Source organism: Portunus trituberculatus, chromosome 28 (assembly GCF_017591435.1).
Source record: "Portunus trituberculatus isolate SZX2019 chromosome 28, ASM1759143v1, whole genome shotgun sequence".
Classification (NCBI taxonomy): domain Eukaryota; kingdom Metazoa; phylum Arthropoda; class Malacostraca; order Decapoda; family Portunidae; genus Portunus; species Portunus trituberculatus.
Window position 1 is genome coordinate 3,752,270 of NC_059282.1, and position 20,478 is coordinate 3,772,747.

General features: G+C 40.8%; 1 protein-coding gene across 1 annotated transcript in view; it reads right to left on the bottom strand.

The window, feature by feature from the left end:
• The window catches only part of LOC123510165, an 83,950-nt gene extending 65,718 nt beyond the window's left edge, over positions 1-18,232 (bottom strand). The window contains exon 1 of the mRNA XM_045265033.1: positions 16,753-18,232. The gene's annotated coding sequence lies outside the window, so the exon portion shown is untranslated. The remainder of the gene's footprint in view (positions 1-16,752) is intronic.
• Positions 18,233-20,478: the final 2,246 nt, after the last annotated feature.

Here is a 20,478-nt window from a genome sequence, read left to right on the forward strand (position 1 = left end):
GTGTAGTGAAAATTGGCAGTTTTGTATTTTGATGATGTAGTTTTATGCCTTATTTTTCGTAATGGGAAGTTATTATTTTTTTTTAATGTAAGGAGAACTACTAAGGGCAAAAAAAATTAATATTAGAAAAAAAAAAGGCTCACTGGAATTGTAATCTCCATAAAAGATTCAAAGAGTTAGTCAAAATTTAAGGACTAATGTCTCGACACCTCTCTTAAAATGGAATGTATGTGTATTTTTTCAATGTGATTCCTTACGTAAGAGTGGCAATGGTCATGGGAGGGAGGGCAAATAGGAGTGAGGAAGTGGAGGCAGGGAGGGAAATAATAGCCCCAGTGAGGAAAATAAAAGGTCGAGTGAGGAAGAAAATAATGTTAAGTAAAGAGGAATGAAAAGGATAAGCATGGAAGAAAAATGGTGAATGAGGAAGGATAAAAGGTTCATTGAGGAGGTAAAAGGCAAAATGAAAACGAAACCCTCGATTGAAGAAGAAAAAATAGCCGAATGAGGAAGAAAAGGCTTGAATGTTGAAAAAAATATAAGCTTCATTAAGGAAAATAGCGGAATAATGAAAGAAATGCTGATTGAAGAAGAAAAAGACTGAAAATGAAAGAGAAAAGCTGCATGAGAAAGAAAAGAAGAAAAAAATGGCTGAATGAGGAAGAAAAGGCTTGAATGTTGAAAAAATAAAAGCTTCATGAAGGAAAAAAAAGCAGAATAAGGAAAGAAAAACTAATTGAAGAAGAAGAAAAAGACCAAAAAGTGGAAATAAAGAGGCTGAATGAGAAAAAAAAGTAATCTCAATACGATGATACTGTTTTGCAATTTGACTAATAATATATAAGCGAGTGGAGATCTACATGGACAGAATAGTAGGCAAGTAGGCAACAGTCCTCTCCTTCTTGTCCGTGAGTGTGAGGAGACGGGTCCGTGTGAGGGTACAGTGGTTTCTCTCACTCTTCTCGCAGAGGCTCGTGTGTTGCATTATATCTGGAAACACCTAAACTGCTTCTCTGCTCACAGCTTCGATGCACGCACACACCACACACACTCTCTCTCTCTCTCTCTCTCTCTCTCTCTCTCTCTCTCTCTCTCTCTCTCTCTCTCTCTCTCTCTCTCTCTCTCTCTCTCTCTCTCTCTCTCTCTCTCTCTCTCTCTCTCTCTCTCTCTCTCTCTCTCTCTCTCTCTCTCTCTCTCTCTCTCTCTCTCTCTCTCTCTTCTTCCTTTGTTGTAATTCTTGTTTCCCTCACAAATATTTCTTTTCCTAACTTTATTTCTCACCTTCTCATTGGTCATGTTTTCTTTCTCTAAACTCTCTCTCTCTCTCTCTCTCTCTCTCTCTCTCTCTCTCTCTCTCTCTCTCTCTCTCTCTCTCTCTCTCTCTCTCTCTCTCTCTCTCTCTCTCTCTCTCTCTCTCTCTCTCTCTCTCTCTCTCTCTCTCTCTCTCTCTCTCTCTCTCTCTCTCTCTCTGACGATGCTCATCCCATATAAACTTCGCAAATGGAAACACTCGGACATAAATTTTACCTAACAAAAAAACATCCTTAGTCCATTTTCTCTCTTTAGAAGAGATGGGGAGGGGAAGAGAGAGAGAGAGAGAGGGAGGTTCAGGGGGAGGGAAGGACAAAAACATCCTCTTTATATTCCCTCCTTGATAAAATGTCAGCAATATATTGTACCTCTTGGAAAAAAAATACTTTGTAGTTTCATTCTCTTCTTGTGCATTCTTTACATTGTACATTCTCTCTCTCTCTCTCTCTCTCTCTCTCTCTCTCTCTCTCTCTCTCTCTCTTGAGGTGAAAAAGAAAAAAAAGAAATTTGAGAAAATATTCTTTCTTCCACACACTTGGGAAAAAAGATAGACTTCCCTTTTCTCTTGCTAAGAAAATATGTACCGTATAACATTTTCTTCGTGTGAGAAAAGCGATACATAAATAGACTCCTTTTTCCTTTGAACGGCTGCCTAAACACATACTTCCCCGAGAAACAAAGACCATAAAACATTCTCAGTTTATAAAAAAAAGACCAGTTATCTCCAGGAAAGTAAAAGAACGCACTTAAACACAAGATCCTAAGGCAAATTCTCTCGGCGAAGATAAAAAAGCGAAACTAAAGAAAAAAAAAACACGTAAGTAAAGAAAAACAAAGGAGAAAAAAAACTCGCATACCAGAAAAACCTACCGTAAATTCTACCTCAACATTTTCTCTGTCCTGCATCTTACTAGAGAGAGAGAGAGAGAGAGAGAGAGAGAGAAAGACGGTGCAACATCACATCGATTATAAAAGCAATTTCACCTTATAATCTTTCTAATCACGGATATTGCCCCTGCCACCGCTGCCCAATGTTATCTGAGGCGCCCCGCTGATGCATCGCGGTGGTGCCTCTCTTTTCCCTGTGATGGCACGCGAGGCTCTATACTTGGCGGGGCGGGAATCAATACCATCTTACCTTCCCGCTGATGGTCGGAAAAGAGGACTGTCGGATCTCCCTCAGCCCAGCCTTACTCAACAGGTGGGAGGGCAGCGCCACCTCCAACCCCCTGATGACGAGGTTCAGAGAGAGAGGGTGAGGGAGAGGGAAAGGGAAAGAGAGGATGAGGGAGAGGAGGAAGAGAGAGCGTTAAAGAATAATGAGGTTTCATATGTAATATATCTCTCGCTCTTTATGGGATTATCTTGCCTGTTTTTGTATGTAAGCGTTAGTTTGTGGGTTGTGTCCTTATTCGTGCGTGCGTGTGTAAGTAATGGTCTACTTTTTCTGCATTTCAGCCTCGCCTAAACATGGAGTCGGGCGTGTGAGGCAGCAGCAGGTACGTCCACTCTCAAAGCATCGCATTCTCTAGGTAAGAGTAAATGTGTGTGCTTACGTTGCTGTCATATTTTCGTGAGCATTTTTCTCCCCTCAGCAGTGCTATTTGACTGTCATTACGAGTTTGTAATTGATGTGTGTGTGTGTGTGTGTGTGTGTGTGTGTGTGTGTGTGTGTGTGTGTGTGTGTGTGTGTGTGTGTGTGTGTGTGTGTGTGTGTGTGTGTGTGTGTGTGTGTGTGTGTGTGTGTGTTTGTGTGTGATAGATAAAAACATTCTATGCGGGTAAAAAGTACATTTGATGAGTAAATTGACTTGGAATATGAAATTTCTCGAGTAATTTAATGTCACAATTTGTACTGAATAAACGTTTCATGGTTAGGACAACCGTGGTCAAGATTATCTAATTTCGATATATATATATATATATATATATATATATATATATATATATATATATATATATATATATATATATATATATATATATATATATATATATATATATATATATATATATATATATATATATATATATATATATATATATATAGAGAGAGAGAGAGAGAGAGAGAGAGAGAGAGAGAGAGAGAGAGAGAGAGAGAGAGAGAGAGAGAGATCATATCAATTGAAATAGGTAATATCTGGTGTTCGGATCGCTTAGGTAACTGTCAGAGTGTTTTATTTTCGCTGGAACATTTATAGTTTAACATTTCTATAGCTAAATGGAAACTCAAAACCTGTTTCCTCGTGACAACATCGTTTGCGGATGAAAATATTCACCGAAATTGAGTTGCATCTGAAAATATTTGATCTTCATTTCATCAGCGTCCGTGTGTCTGTTGGGATCAGGTAGAAAAAAAAGGTCTGATGCCTTCGATGTTTCTTAAAAGCCTCAGATGTTAAAGAATATTTAATTTCGGGGACTGTTTGGAAATGGTGAAACTTTACACGCAACGTAAACTTGGAACGCTTTTAACGCTGAACGAAAACAGACATCAAAGGCGGCGCTTCAATGGAGAGAGCGTCGTGATCCTTTAGTGTCATCTTGTAAGGCTTTTATTAAGGAGGGCAGGGTCTTATTTCACCGTTGCAAAATATAACAATCCGCGCCGCTGCCACCAATGTATTCCACAGTGACACAGGCCGGGCGGACATGCGGGATTGACACAATGCACTCTATCTCAGAGACAAAAGGATATTTTACCTCAGTTTTGTCATTTTATGTGCGTAGCTTTTATTGTGTAAATTCTGTTAAAAAAAAGAGAATGCGATGGCTTTAATATCTGGCTCGTTACATATGGTTGGTGGACATATTTCACGGTCTGAGTGGTGGTATGTATCAGTTTGTGCGTTTCCTAGTGGAGTTTCATTGTATTTCTCCTCAATCAGTTACAGCACGTACGTATGGAACATTCTGGTTCATCTGTGTAAAGCTATTGGCGTTTGCGTGTATTGAACTCTTCCCCGTGCATTTTGTGACATGCTTGTGTTTGTAATGCAGATTTAGGAACTCTTGAGGTTTGCTTGGGCAATTTCTGCTTAAAAATACATCACGCTGCGGGTATTTCCGATTTAAAGGCATATGTGGTTGGCAATGTCGCCATTTAGAAAGTACTACCATTACTACTACTACTACTACTACTACTACTACTACTACTACTCTTCTTCTTCTTTTCCTTTCGTTGTTATTGTTGTTCTTATTCTTGTTCTTCTTGTTTCTCTTGTTGTTGTTGTTGTTGTTGTTGTTGTTCTTCTTCTTCTTCTTCTTCTTCTTCTTCTTCTTCTTCTTTTCTTCTTTTCCTTCTTCTTCTTCTTCTTCTTCTTCTTCTTCTTCTTCTTCTTCTTCTTCTTCTTCTTCTTCTTCTTCTTCTTCTTCTTCTTCTTCTTCTTCTTCTTCTTCTTCTTCTTCTTCTTCTTCTTCTTCTTCTTCTTCTTCTTCTTCTTCTTCTTCTTCTTCTTCTTCTTCTTCTTCTTCTTCTTCTTCTTCTTCTTCTTCTTCTTCTTCTTCTTCTTCTTCTTCTTCTTCTTCTTCTTCTTCTTCTTCTTCTTCTTCTTCTTCTTCTTCTTCTTCTTCTTCTTCTTCTCTTCTACTACTACTACTACTACTACTACTCCTTCTACTACTACTACTACTACTACTACTACTACTACTACTACTACTACTACTACTACTACTACTACTACTACTACTACTACTACTACTATCACCACCACCAAAGCCAGCATCACTACTTCCATAACCACCACGAACAATGGCAAGAACAGTAATGGAAAATAACAACAATGACGTGAGTTGAAATGTAAATACAATGAGTGAGTGGACTAATAAAAGTCTATCCGCAGAGCGCGTCCCTTCCCCTCGCACCGCCGCGACAGAGGAAGAGAAAGAAAGAAAGGAGAGAGGGAGAGAAGAAAGAAAAAGATAGAGTTAGACAGAGGGGAAAAATATAATTGGTTTTAGCATGAGTGATGAGTTGTGAATGCTGCCAATAAACTTGTACCACATTATTATAATTGCTGCTACTGTTACAGATTTTTCATTCCCCCAAAAATAACATGATTAAGATATAAATAAACACACGTCACTATTAACTTGTATTTCTCCACTTGTGTAAAAAAAATTCAGCTCGAGTATTCCATAAACTTTCCAATAACACTTTAGTTTCTTTTTTTTTTCGCTCCCTCCTTTCTTTTTAATTTCCTGCATGCATTTGTTTCTATCGTATTGAAGTTACCATTGTATTCCCTTTGTTGTCGTTTCTCTCCGACGCGAGTTCTTGGTAAGTATCTTTTGTGTTATTTCTTTTCCTCATTCTATTGTTGCCTTCTGGATAATCCTGTGTGAGGGGAAGGATCAGCCTCCTCGTCATGCTTTTCTTTATTTGAGTTTTCTTTAATTCTTTCTCTTATCATTTTTTTCTATCCTTTGTAAGTTCTCGGTGGTAAGAGATAAGAGATATTAAAGGAAGGGGAACTGAAGTAGATTATTCCTGTTACGTTCTCTCTCTCTCTCTCTCTCTCTCTCTCTCTCTCTCTCTCTCTCTCTCTCTCTCTCTCTCTCTCTCTCTCTCTCTCTCTCTCTCTCTCTCTCTCTTTCTCTCGATTCAATGGAGTAAGATATTTTGATACGTGCTTCCTTTCTTCTCAAATCCTCCTCCTCCTTCTCCTCCTCCTCCTCCTCCTCCTCCTCCTCCTCCTCCTCCTCCTCCTCCTCCTCCTCCTCCTCCTTCTCTTCCTCCTCCTCCTAATCTTTTTATCTTTAATCCTTCTTCACAATGTTTCCTTTTATGAACCCGATATTTTTTTTCTCTTAACTAAACGTGAGTCTCCAAAAATGTGAAATTATCGAGATTAGTTTTTTTTTTTCAATCTTTATCATTCGATTTTCTTTTTCTCTCTCTGAAGTCTCGTTTTACTTTATTTGACTTCGTTTGTATTTCTCTTTTCTATCTTATGTTCCCAGAAGTCTATACTCTTTTTTTTTCTGCTGTGGTGAATATATTTCCTTTTTATTTCCTTCATTTTTTAACCTTAGTCCAGTTTTCCTTTTTTTTGTTTTATATCCTTCCATTTTCCTCCATATTTATTTCCTCTTTCTTTTCTTTCCTTTTTCTCTTGTTTCTTCCTTCAATTCTACACCTCGTTCACTGTCTTTAATGTCCCTCCTACTCTTTTCCTTGCAATGTTTTCCTTCTATTTAATCGCCCTAATCTGTACAGAACTCTCTCAGTCTTCCCTCCATCACTCCACGACCCCTCCAGCCCCTTCCAAAACTTCTCTCCAAGGCTACAGAGTTTACTTCAAACTTCCCTCTACCTTTGCCGGCTTTCTCTCTCTCTCTCTCTCTCTCTCTCTCTCTCTCTCTCTCTCTCTCTCTCTCTCTCTCTCTCTCTCTCTCTCTCTTTCTCTTTCTCTGTGTTATATTGTTTCCTTCCTTTCTCTTCCTTCCATATTTTTTTTTTTTACCTTTCTGTCTATAATCTTCATATTCCTTCAGTGTCCCTTCATCTCTTCTCTCTTAATTCCACCCCCTTTACTTCCTTCATCGTTCAATTTCACACCTGCAATTATCTCTTTTACTCCTTTATCTCTATCTTCACCTCTACATCACTCTTACTCTCACCTCTCACCGCCTCTTGACATGTCCACCTGTGTATCTTCTTTTGATGACCTTATTTTCCTCCTTTCTTGCCTATCTTAATCTCTCCCATGTGTTTTGATTCTTCTGTGATTGTCTCCTATTTTTCTTTCCTATATTCTGTTAAGTTGGGTTAGGTTAGGTGAGGTTAGACTTGACCCCTTCAATCCCATGTTATTTCTCCTTTCTCTTGCATCTCTAATTTTCTTCCTCTGTGACTCTCCCCATTTTAACCTCCCTTCCTTCTCACTCTCTCTGCGACTTCCTGGTTCCTAGCGCCACATTCAGAAACGCTTTAATCTCTCACCGCGACCATTTTCAAAGGCCATAGACACGATTAGCTGAGTTTTAAAGTGTTTTTTTTTTCCTTTAGATAACGCAGAAAACTTAGAATGTCACTAGAATTGCAGAAACATCCTTAAAAACCCGTATCAGACGATTAGCCGAGTTCTAAAGAGTATTTTTTCTGTAGATAATGCGGAAAACTTGCTAAAATGTCACTAGAATTGCAGAAACACCCTTAAAAACCCGTGTCACTTCAACTAGACCCCTTTGAAAATAGTGAAAGTGTGGCGTGTGTTTCAGAATATGGCCTCGAAATTCCCTTCTCTCCCTTCTCTCCCCACTAAAGGTTCGTGGCTGATGCTGTGCCATAACTCTCTCTCCTGTATAATGGCCCCACTAATATCCCATAGTTTGCAATTCCCCGTCAAAGAGAAACATCTAAAACCAAGGGGACGGATCTGTTTGTCTTCCTGAGGGTGTGAAGGGGGCAGAGTAAGGGCTGAGGGGGGGTGTGGCGAAAGGGAGGGGTGTGTGGGGTGAGGGATTGTGGAAAATGTGTTTGTTTATATGATTTTTTAGTGGGTATTGTAAAGTAGGGTTAATAATGGTATATCTTCTCTCTCTCTCTCTCTCTCTCTCTCTCTCTCTCTCTCTCTCTCTCTCTCTCTCTCTCTCTCTCTCTGTCTCTGTCTCTACGATTCTCTATTGTCATCCGAGTCGCTTTTGATTCATAATTCTTTTTCTATATTTTTTTTTTGTCTTTTTTCTTTCTTTGCTCGTCAACAATAGATTCCGCGATGCTCCTTTGTCCGTGTTAAGTTGCGGCGAGTCAACAGCGACTTTCTTTTGTTTTATGGATAATTTATTCGCTTGCAGATCCTTGGATGCTAGCACGAGAGAAGCGAGTTTGATCGAGAGAGAGAGAGAGAGAGAGAGAGAGAGAGAGAGAGAGAGAGAGAGAGAGAGAGAGAGAGAGAGAGAGAGAGAGAGAGAGAGAGAGAGAGAGAGAGAGAAAGAGAGAGAGAGAGAGTTTGGGCCTTGAAGTAAAACAAATGTAATATGGAAAGTTGTAGACACACACACACACACACACACACACACACACACACACACACACACACACACACACACACACACACACACACACACACACACACATTCGCAAGTAATCTAGAAACACCGAAATTGTTTTCATATAAAAACTCCACACCTCAGTTCGGACACTTTGACCCATAACGCACTCATACACACACACACACACACACACACACACACACACACACACACACACACACACACACACACACACACACACACACACACACACACAGTTCACCTATTATTCCTTGTTCATTTTTCAAGCTAAAGGTTTTAATCGAGGAAATCTTCATCGTATCTCAAAAAGGTTGCTGGAGACTCAGGAATGAAGGTTTAAAATTCCCACGACATTACCTCCCCTCTACTTCCCCTTTAGCTCCTCTCTTCTCTCCCTTATTCCCAAACATCCCTTGCGACATCTCTGCGCCACTGGGAGTTTAATGATTGGTCAGATCGCTCATAAGGAAGTTTTCACAAAGTATTTCTAAGCTCATTACAACGCGTTCCTCTCCCCCGGTGACCCCCTTATTTATTTTTTATTTTTTGGGGTTTTGGCGGGAAACTATCGGGGAATTCTTGGTCGTTGAGGTCACGAGGACATTATTTATATATTTTTGAGGTAATCCTGACACTATGAGGGCTCGGAATTTCTCATTTTCTATGTTATTGGAAAAGAAAACGGCTCGACCTTTGACCAAAAACTCTCTCTCTCTCTCTCTCTCTCTCTCTCTCTCTCTCTCTCTCTCTCGGTACGTCGTTTAGAACTATCTGGATTTTCCTGTTTTATCGTCTTTTCCTCTTTTTATCGTTTTTTTTATTTGTTTTCATTGTCTTGTTTTTTGCTCTCCTCCTCCTCCTCCTTCTTCTTATTCTTTTCTTTCTCCTTCTCATTCTCCTTTTTCTTTTTCCTTCTCCTCCTCCTCCTCCTCCTCCTCCTCCTCCTCCTCCTCCTCCTCCTCCTCCTCCTCCTTCTTCACACTTTCTTGTTGCTCTCCATCTCTTCTTCTATTTCCCTCCTTTTTCTCTCGGTAATTTTTTCCTCCTTGTCTTCTTCATTCTTCCTGCAACCTCACTCTCTCCCAATCACCCTTCTTATTCCTCCATCATCCTTGTCTTACACCTCTTTCCTCCTCCTCCTCCTCCTCCTCCTCCTCCTCCTCCTCCTCTCCTCCTCCTCCTCCTCCTCCTCTTCTTCGTCCTCGTTTCCCTCCTCCTTTCTCCTCCTCATCTTCTCTGTCTCTCAAATTCTCTACTCGCTTCCAACGTGTGGGAAAAGTGTGGGGTAACCAGTTTTATGTGGGGAGAACGTCCTATGAGGCCTCAGCTTGCGTGTTATGCAAATCCTCAACACATGAAGGACGGGGAGGGGCGGGGAAGAGGCGGGGCGGGGCGGGGCTGGAAGGGAAGGAGGCGGGAAAGGGGAGAAAGGAAGGGTAAGGCTCTGCTACTTACTACTGTTACCTTCTTCCTCCCTCCTTCAGCTCTTTCACTGCAAGGAACCGCAAACACAGCCACTTTGGGGAGGAGGAGGGTAAGGAGAGGAGTATGAGGATGATAGGGACAGAGAGAGAGACAGAGGAGAGAGTGATATCTATACCAGCTTTTATGGCATCAGTGAATGTATGTGTATGTGTGTGTGTGTGTGTGTGTGTGTGTGTGTGTGTGTGTGTGTGTGTGTGTGTGTGTGTGTGTGTGTGTGTGTGTGTGTGTGTGTGTGTGTGACAAGATCGGATAACACTTGACTCCTCTTCCCTCCGTGGTTTAGATCTGTTTTGAGCAAGTGTGTTGATAGGTTTCCCTTTTCCCTATCTCTGTTTTTCCCACCGAGTAGTTCCCCTCAGCCTTTTAAGACCTATAGTCGTGGGAGAAGGGAGAGAGACGGCTAGAGGAAAGAAGGAAGGGAAAGGAAGGGAGGGACAGAAGGAAAGGGAAGGGAAGGGAGGGAGGGAAAGGTATATTAGGGTTACTTTAGTTGTTTCAGAAATGGAGGGAAGATTGTTGTTTTATTTTATTTGTATTCTATTTTTCATCGGTAAATCTATTGAGGAGGTGAAATATTTTGCGGTGTTTATTTCAGGTTTTCCTTGTGTGTTTGGCGAGACAGTCTGCTGAGTCTGTGGTAAATGTGGTGAATGTTGTGAGTGTTTGTATGCCAGTGATGTGAGAAAGTGAGAAGCACAAACAAATGTGGAGAAGGCAAACACATACAACAGAAAAGATAGAAGCAAACATGAGAAAGAAGAGAAGGAGAAGGAGAAGGAGAAGAAAAGGAAGTAATAGATTTGGTGAATGTTTTGAGTGTTTGTATGCAAGTGAAGTGAGAAAATGAGAGAAAAACAGAGACAAATGTGGAGAAAGCAAAAAAAATAGAAAAGAGAAGCATACATGAGAAAGAAGAGAAGAAGGAGGAGAAGGAGAAATGAAGTAATAAGTATGGTGAGTGTTGTGAGTGTTTGTGTGCAAGTGAAGTGAGAAAATGAGAGAAAAACAGAGAAATATGTTGAGAAAGCAAAAACAGAAAGGAGAAGCATACATGAGAAAGAGGAGAAGGAGGAGGAGAAGGAGAAGAAGTTGTAAGTATGGTTTGAGACAGTGAGAGAGAAACAGGGAGACAGAGACGTGGAAATGAAAACAATGATAAAAAAAGAGGAGCATAAGCGAGGAGGAAAAAGAAGGAAGAGGAAAAGGAAGAAAAAGAAGCTGTAAATAAAGTGAATTAGGTGAGAGATTTCTTATGCCAGTGAAGAGAGACAGTGAAGGAGAAAGATAGATAGAGACGTGGAAAAAAACAACAACAAAAAAATCAGAAAAGACGAGCACTGATGACAAACAACAGAAGGAGGAAAACAGAGAAGGAGGAGGAGGAGGAAGAAGAAGAAGAAGTCACCACTGGCCCTTCGTAAGGTCTGGACAAACTTGGTTACGGTTCATAAACTGCAAAATCTCTCACGGTACAGAATTAAATTTCTTTCAAATGGACGAGAGCCAGCGGCAGTAAGCGACGTTTGCTGCCAAGAGGTGACTAGGATTTGATTAAGTCTGCTTGACCAAGACGTGTGTGTGTGTGTGTGTGTGTGTGTGTGTGTGTGTGTGTGTGTGTGTGTGTGTGTGTGTGTGTGTGTGTTTGTGTGTTTGTATATGTAGTTTTATTCCTGACTAAATCAACGTTGGAGTTTGACTTTCAATATCAGTCAGGAATATCACGGAAAGAAGAAAAATAAAGAATCAATGTTGGATTGAGAGCATTTGGTAACAGAGAGAGAGAGAGAGAGAGAGAGAGAGAGAGAGAGAGAGAGAGAGAGAGAGAGAGAGTTTTTCTTGAAGGAGGCCCTGAAGGAACAGAATTCAGTGATGCTACAATCCTCCTCCTCGTCCTCGTCCTCGTCCTCCTCCTCCTCCTCCTCCTCCTCCTTCTTGTGTCCTAGGAGTTAGACTGGAAACGAGCAAGACACTTCGAGAAGATGATGTCCTAGAAACACCAGTCGAGAGATAGATAGATAGATAGATAGATAGATAGATAGATAGAGAGAGAGAGAGAGAGAGAGAGAGAGAGAGAGAGAGAGAGAGAGAGAGAGAGAGAGAGAGAGAGAGAGAGAGAGAGAGAGAGAGAGAGAGAGAGAGAGAGAGAGAGAGAGAGAGAGAGAGAGAGTAATGCAATAAACACAAGATCCCAGGCATCGTTGTAGTAGGTCGAGCCTGTCTGCAAGTCGTTATATCGAGGTTGTGAGCCTGCCGTGGAAAAACACATTAAACCTTCATCAACCCCTTTATTACGTCCTTGGCCAGTAAAAACACCATTACCCACTTCGCAATAACAGATTCCACCTCAGCTACAAAACGTAAAGTAAAGAAATAAGGGATGAAAAAAAAGATGAAAAAGATGAGGAAAGTTTTCTTAAGACTAATGTACCTTGTGTTGCAAATCGGTGAGGTATATTGCAATTATTACTCCATCTATCCTCATTTTTTATTCATTTTCTGTAATGTTATTCCTGCTGCGATTAAGTTTTTTTTTTTTCTTGAAGGACATTATTTTTTTTTTTTATGTAGGATGGACAGCTGGTCAAGGGCAACAAAATATGGGGGAAAAAGGCCCACTGTGCTGCCAGTTCCCTAACAGACATGAGAGTTAACCAAAATTCAGGGACAAATGTCTTGACACCTCTAATTTGATTTTTATTTTTCTGTGTTATTGTGCAATTGTTTCTTTGTTTCCTACGTCTTTTTTGTAAACAATTAACCGTTTAGTGTTTTATTTCCTTTCATTCTTGCCATTATTTCTATTTTCTGTTCGTTCTCTCTGTGGTTTATTGTGGTTTTTTTTATATATATTTTGTCTTTTAATAATGGGAGGCAGTAATGATTGTCTCTCGCTTCTGTGTTAGCAATTCCTAATTTTTACTCATTTTTTGTGATATTATTCCTGTTGTGGCTATGTTTTCTCTTAAAGGACATTATATTTGATTTCTTTTTTCATGTGTTATTGTGTAATTGTCTCTTTCTTTCCGATAAATCCACGTCTTTTTTTGTAAACAATTAACCGTTTAGTGTTTTATTTTCTTTCGTTCTTTCCATTATTTCTATTTTCTGTTCGTCCTCTCTGTGGTTTATTGTAGTTTTTTTTTTTTTGTCTTTTGTAATGGGCGGCAGTAATGGTTGTCGTTCGCGTGTGTGTTATCAAGTGGTGATGACTTCACTAATGGCGGGATATAATTTTTTTTCCATTGCATTTTATCGCGCGTTCATTACACTTCGCTTCCTTTCACCTGAACTATTTTTATTTCCATCACAGCCACATATTTATTTTATGTTTTACACGAACACAGAATCATTAGTTTCAAAATTGTGTTTTAGATTAAACTTTTGTTCCATTTTTTCTTTTATTTTCTATTTTTTCCCTCTCGGCATGTGCCATTGGCTGGAGGTGTGTTTGGTGCGTGCTGCGTTAGTGTGTTGTTGGTGCGTGGTGTGCATATCGTTGGGTGTGTACGCAGCTGTGCCTTGCCTTTACCTGGCTCGCCTCTCACTTTAGATTAGCCTGTCTTGCTCATCAGAAACGTTCCTGGACTAAACAAAGCAGTCTTTACTTTCAAAATACTATAGGTATAAGAGTACACCTTTCACTTTCATTATGTTTCAAAACATTTTTCCCTGTCTTTTGGCTAATTCTTTCCAATTCTTTTAGGGAACTTGCATTTGAAGTGTGCCTTTTTTTTTATTGCCCTTGGCTAGTTTCCCTCTTGCATTTAAAAAAAAAAAAGTTTATGTAAGAAATTATAGAAAAACAAGAGAAGCTGCAAGACACCATCAGACATGCACCTGCCAGTCACTGTATGAAACGCACCTTTTCTCTCCACCAATCAACCTAATCATTAAATTCGTCTAGTCGTATAAAGTTTTCTAATGACTCAACACCTACAAGTTGATTACTGACTATTCCATTACTCTATGTTAAAAGACCTATTTTTTTTTCATTTTACTTTAAAATTTGTATGATAATGGCCTCCACTTTCAAGGTACAAATTACCTTCCTCCCACCTTGGAATTTCACCTGTAGAATCCCTGTCTCACCTGGAAATTCCATGACGACACCTGCCTTCCCACTTTTCCTCCCTTCACCTGCAAATTAGCGTTTAAAGCACGCAATAAAGGCAGCCACTCCCTCCCCTACAGGTGTTGTGGTTACCTGTGCAGCTGCAATTGTTATCTTTTTCCGCCTCGACTTTTCTTTTATTACTGCTTTTGTGGTGGGTGTTTCTGAAAGGCCGTGATGCCAGTTGGTATTGCTTTTCCCTCTTCTACAAATATATTCTGACTCGACTTCTCTTTTATTACTGTTTTTTTTGTGGTGGGTGTTACTGAAAGGTCTTGGTGCCAGTTGATTTTCCTTTTCCTGTTCTGTTTCCCCGAATATATTCTGACCTACTTAATCTACACTATTGATTTGATTTATTTACATCCTTCAAATATGACGATTTTGTTTCCTTGCACATTTTCACGAGTTTTATTTCCTTTCTCTTTTTTTCGTTTGTTTTCCATATTTCCGTTAGGGTAGGATGGGTGTGAGTGACAGCGAGTGGTGGGGAGGTGTTAAGGGTGTGTGGGGAGTGTGTGGTGGTGTGTGTGTGATGTGGATATGTGAGTGTTGCTGAAAATATCTGCATACGGCCTGGTTTTGTACGTGTATGTTGTTGCTTTGCGGTTATTGACACGGGAGGGATGTAAGAATCAGGGCTGAATGGAGAAGAGAGAGAGAGAGAGAGAGAGAGAGAGAGAGAGAGAGAGAGAGAGAGAGAGATTGAAAGAAACGTCTACTCATCTTTACCCACCCACACACACACACACACACACACACACACACACACACACACACACACACACACACACACACACACGGGAGGCAGGTGTGCTGTGTTTACCTGTGCCTGTGTTGCCCTCTGGAAGGAAAAAATGAAAACAGCCGGAATGGAGCTGCCTACCCTCCCTCCCTCCACTCCTCTCCTCTTCCCTCCTTCCCTCCTTCCCTCCCTTTTCGCATCTCTCATAACACTCCACAAAAATCCTTGCTGCAGATGTACACAAAGGTGATGCCACTGTTACAACCCGGAAGACCGTCACCCTTACTGCTCTTTCAGTTGAGGGAGGAGGATTAAATTTTTTTTATTATATATATACTTTTTTTTCGTGCATGTATAGCAAGAGGGGTGAGTGGAATTTTCAGGTAGTATACGTGTGACCATAGATTACTCAGGGCTTAGCTGATGCGTTTCTAAAGCCTAGGGGATTAATGCATGCGGGGATTAAGTGCTCATGTGTCGCAGAAAGGGCTTGACAAAATGGGTTTCCCTCCTCTATTCTCTCTCTCTCTTAAATAAATAAATAAATAAATACTCCAGCGTCCCGAAAAATAGGGGGAGGGAGTCGTAAATTTTCAGCTTAATTACCTGCGTCAAATTAAGTGCGAAATTTCATCTGCCGGTATTTATTAGGGAAGAGGAAGAGAGTTTTGCCTGCGAGGAGGTGGTAGTGGTAGTGGTGGTGGTGGTGGTGGTGGGGAAGGGGCGACGTAAGAGGGGTGACAAGTGGTGTGGTGGGGAGCGCGTCAAGAGCACTGGGGCATCTGAGTTCCGTAAAGCGATATCGGATGATCCTTTAACACACTTTTCTGACGACCCAGTGGACACGTGCTCTATGTTTTCTTCCACTTCGTTTTTTGTCCGTCTACTTAGCCATCTTCGGTTAGCAAGTCGGTAAAAAATATGTGAACCAATTAACTTGAATTGCTAGACTCATAGTGCATGTTTCTCTTCACAGTAGTTCCTTTTCCATTCCCATCCACTTCGTTGTCATTCTGAGTTCATAGGAGGATAATGCGAGGGAATGAATGGCGATGAGTAAGGAGGTGAATGAGCAAGGCTTCATTCCGCACCTTGTCTTCCTTATCATGTTTCCTTAACCACAAAAGAAAAAAAAAACAATAATTGAATAGCTCTTACCAAGTACATAAATTGTCAAGAGAGACTTATTTTTCACGCCATTTTCTTCTGTTTTCGTTCATCATTTAAGCCAACGAAGCAAAATAAATGAACACGGTGACATAAATGAATAAATATGAATAAGAGTACGACAAACCACAAGAAATCCAGTAAATGATTAACTCTTACCAAATACATAGATTACCAGGGATTTATATTCAAACTTTTTTCTCCCATATATTTAGATCAGGATGTAAAATAAGTGCACATGGTGACATAAATGAATAAATATATATAAGAGTACGACAAACCACGAGAAATCCAGAAAATAAATAATTCTAACCAAATACATAGATTAACAGGGATTTATTTTCAAGCTTTTTTTTCTCCCATATATTTAGGTCAACGATGGAAAACAAGTAGACATGTGGATATAAATGAGTAATTATAATGTCTATGAGTATGACAAACAACCAGGAAACCAGTAAATGAATAACTCTTTTTTTCAAATACATAGATTACCAAGTAGGATATATATTTTTTTTTCGCTCATATATCAAAGTCAGCAGTTGAAAAAGAAGTAATGAGTAAATATGATGTCTAAGAGTACGACAAACCACCAGAAAACCAGTAAAATAGTAACTCTTTTCAAATACATAGATTGCCAAGGATTGACTTTTTTCACCCATATATTTGAGGCAACGTTGCAAAATACGTAGAGCTGGTGACATAAATGGGTAAACATGATGTCTGAGAGTACGACAAATCACAAGAAAAAAACAGAAAAACTACCAAATTAATAACTCTTACCAAGTCTATAAATTGGTGAGAAGGATTTATTTTCACTTCTCTTTTTTTCGACCATTTTAAGTCAACGATGCAAAAAAAGAATAGGCATGATAATAAGAATGAGTGAACATGATGGATAAGCGAAGGGCGAACTCACCTTGTCTCATGAGAAAGATGTTCCCCCGAGGAGGACGTGGCTGAAGAGGCAAAGAAACAGCGATGGGACTTGTAACTCCATCAGTGGCGGAGGCGAGGAGGTCCCATGTGAGGGTGATCAGTGAAGTCCCCAGGAAATAAAGATCTATGTATATTTTTCCTCTTCACCTTCCTCCCCCGCTCCTGTCGCGTCCTCCTCTTCGTATAGTTCTTGTTTTAATTGTTCGTATTTGTATGTATTTGCTTCCAGTTTCTCGTTTCTTTTCTCTTCCTGCTTCGATTGGTTTCTCTCTTTCTTTATCTCCCTCGCTGCCTTTCTCTCCCCCTCACAATATGTTTCTCAAGTTAAAGAGGATGTTCGGATGTGTTATTTTTCTTTAATGTGCGTGTGTGTGTGTGTATGTGTGTGTGTGTGTGTGTGTGTGTGTGTGTGTGTGTGTGTGCGTACAGTAATCCCGTACCGTAACTGTGACACTTTTCACCGTGGTAGCAGGTCGTTACGGTAGGCACGGCACCACAGCAGCGTCACAGCCTTGGCAGCATCACTTCCACGTACCGTCACCACCACTACTGCACCACTACCACAACCTTATCACCTGTCCTCCTCCACCTCTCTACCGCCTACCGTCTATTCCACCACGACCAAGGGAAAGGTGAAAAAAGAAATTAAAGATATCACTATTCTCTCCTGCTATCCTCTCACTCTCTCTCCATCTTTCTCTCTCAGCCTTTAGTCTCTTCTTGTGTGAGTCTTTTTTCCCTCGCGTCCTCTCTCTAATCCAAGTCAAGACGCCTTGTGGGAGAGCGGCTTTCCATTTGTCTGGTCGATTTGCTTTCCAGTTTTCATCTGTAGCTATTCGTCACGCTGTCTTAACTCGTCAATTTCTAGTTGGAGGGACACATCAGGAGGAAGGCGAGGAGAGAGAGGTACTAGGACACGCAGGAAGTCACGATGGATGGGGAGGGAGGAGAGGCTGTGTGTCGGTAGCGATGGATGAGGAGGAGGGAAAGGGGAAGGAGTAGAAGGAGAAGTAGGAGGAGACACCAGCCACTGACAGGTCCCTCACTGTATTTATCACACGAGCTATCTGTCGACCGCCACCGCGCTGTCCACTCCAGTCCCTCTATTAACCACTGTTCCTGATGGCGCCCCTTTGTCTTCCCTCCGTCAGGCCGCTCAGGGATTGCTAGACACACTTCTGCTCCAGTGCCTCAGTTCTCACTCCGAGCGTGACACCAAAACACGCTAAATACTCTTTTTTTCTTTCGATCCAAAGTTTAGGAATTGTTTGCGTGCCCCGAGGACTTCACTTCGACGTCCGGACTGATGTTTGGGCGTGTTTCGGGGGCGTGAGCGTGGGCATAGTGGGTGTTACGGTGAGGGTTTGAGGGCGTGAGGTTTGGGGAGGGCGCGGCGAGTACCCCCTCAGTCGCTGGACCAGAGAACGGCAGAGACGTCCTCCTCCCTTCACCTCTCGACGGCAACTGACGCCCGCCAAGCCCACCGGGTCACATTTCTCAGGCTCAGCGGCAGGCGGGGGAGATCGCCGTGACGCCCAAATGCCTCTTTTCCTCCACTACATCTTTCCTCCTCCTCCTCCTCCTCCTCGCCGCCCTTCGCCTCCTTAGCCTCTTTTACCCACCCACCAATTTCAGACCGAAACCAATCCTCCTAACCCTCCCATATTCTCTCTCTCTCTCTCTCTCTCTCTCTCTCTCTCTCTCTCTCTCTCTCTCTCTCTCTCTCTCTCTCTCTCTCTCTCTCTCTCTCTCTCTCTCTCACACACACACACACACACACACACACACACACACACACACACACACACACACACACACACACACACACACACACACACACACACACACTATTTTTGCCCACGCCCTCTCCGTGGTCTTTGATGCCCTGCCGGGATAATGATGTCCTTGATAGATAGTAACGAGAAAGTGAGCAGCAGCAACAACACCAGAAGTAACAGCAGTAGGAGGAGGAGGAGAACCGTGCCTGCGATACACATTTGTCTGAGAGGCGGAGGCGGAGGCTGACGATGATAATGATGAGAAGCAGTATTATGAAGGAAAAACTATGAAAAGATGCTAAGGAAAGAAATGTAAGCAAGAAAGCAATTGGAGGAAGAAAAGAAAGGTATAATAGGGAAAGATTTTCGAGAAAGAGAGAAAAGAAGGAGTGGATCTGCAGGAGGAGGAGCAGAAGGAGAAAGAGGAGGGAGCGAGGTGCCTCTCCAGGGATCGTGCCCAAGTTGTGTCGCCACTCACCCTCAGCCCGCTCCCTCCTGATTGCGGCGGGAAGCAACAGGGCCACCGTCAGGCAGTACTCTTACACTCATTATTTGTAGTAGTTGTAGTAGTGATGGATGTTGTGTTGGTGCATCACTATATACTACTACTACTGTTACTACTACTGCTACTAATGCTACTGCTACTGCTACTGCTACTGCTACTAATGCTACTGTTATTGCTACTGCTACTGCTACTGCTACTGCTGCTACTGCTATTGCTACTGTTACTGCTACTGCTACGGCTACAACTACTACCACTTCTACTACTGTTAGTTCTATACTTCTTCTGCTGGTGCTGCTACTACTACTACTACTACTACTACTACTACTACTACTACTACTACTACTACTGCTACTACATAATGATAATAATAATAATAATAACAATAATAATAATAGTAATAGTAACAATGATGATAATGATAATAATAATAACAATAATAATAATAATAATAATAATAATAATAATAATAATAATAATAATAATGATAATAATAGTAATAGTAATAATAATAATGATAATAACAACAGCAACAGCAACAGTAATAATAATGATAATAATAATAATAATAATAATAATAATAATAATAATAATAATAATAATTGTAGTAATAACGATAGCAGTAATGGAAGGTACGGTAGTAATTACGATATGAAATTACTTGCAATGTATGTAGAATATTTTGTTTTCACACTCGTTATCCTGGAATGAAGCGAAGAGAAAAAAAAAAAAAACATAAAATAATGCAAAACTTTGTAATGTTAATTAATTTACAGAAAAGAAGAAAAAAAAATAAGGTGTGGGCAGCGCGCAGAATTAACTATAAATTTCACAAATGTAATTGTTCTCCTTTGGAAAAAGTATAATGTTCTGATGACCTTAGGGAATGAAAAAAAATGAAGGAAGATAGAGAAAAAGTCAATTGAAACCCTGTGTACCCGAGGCGTGGGAGGATAAAGTATGAATGAACTTAGGGAAGTGTAAGTAGTGGTTGTGGTGGTGGTGGTGGTGGTGGTGACCATAGCAGAGGTGGTGTGGTGAGAATGTGAAAATTCCTTGCACTGAGTTGAGCCGCCAGAAGTTAAAAAGTTAAGAAATGAGAGAGAGAGAGAGAGAGAGAGAGAGAGAGAGAGAGAGAGAGAGAGAGAGAGAGAGAGAGAGAGAGAGAGAGAGAAAATAAGAGTGAAGATAATATTGCCACGTTGACCTGTCTGGAGAGAGAAAAATATATAATCGTGATTCATCCCACACAAAACAATGAGGCTCAGTTCAATGTCCTTTTAAATATTTGTGAAGGAAAGAATAAATGTTTGATCTTTTTATATATTTTGTTTCCAGTTTTCACCTCCTCGTCTTCTTCCTCCTCTTCCTCCTCGAGAATGTAGGGGAGAGGAAGCAAGAGAGGGAGAAGAAGAAGGGTAGGAAG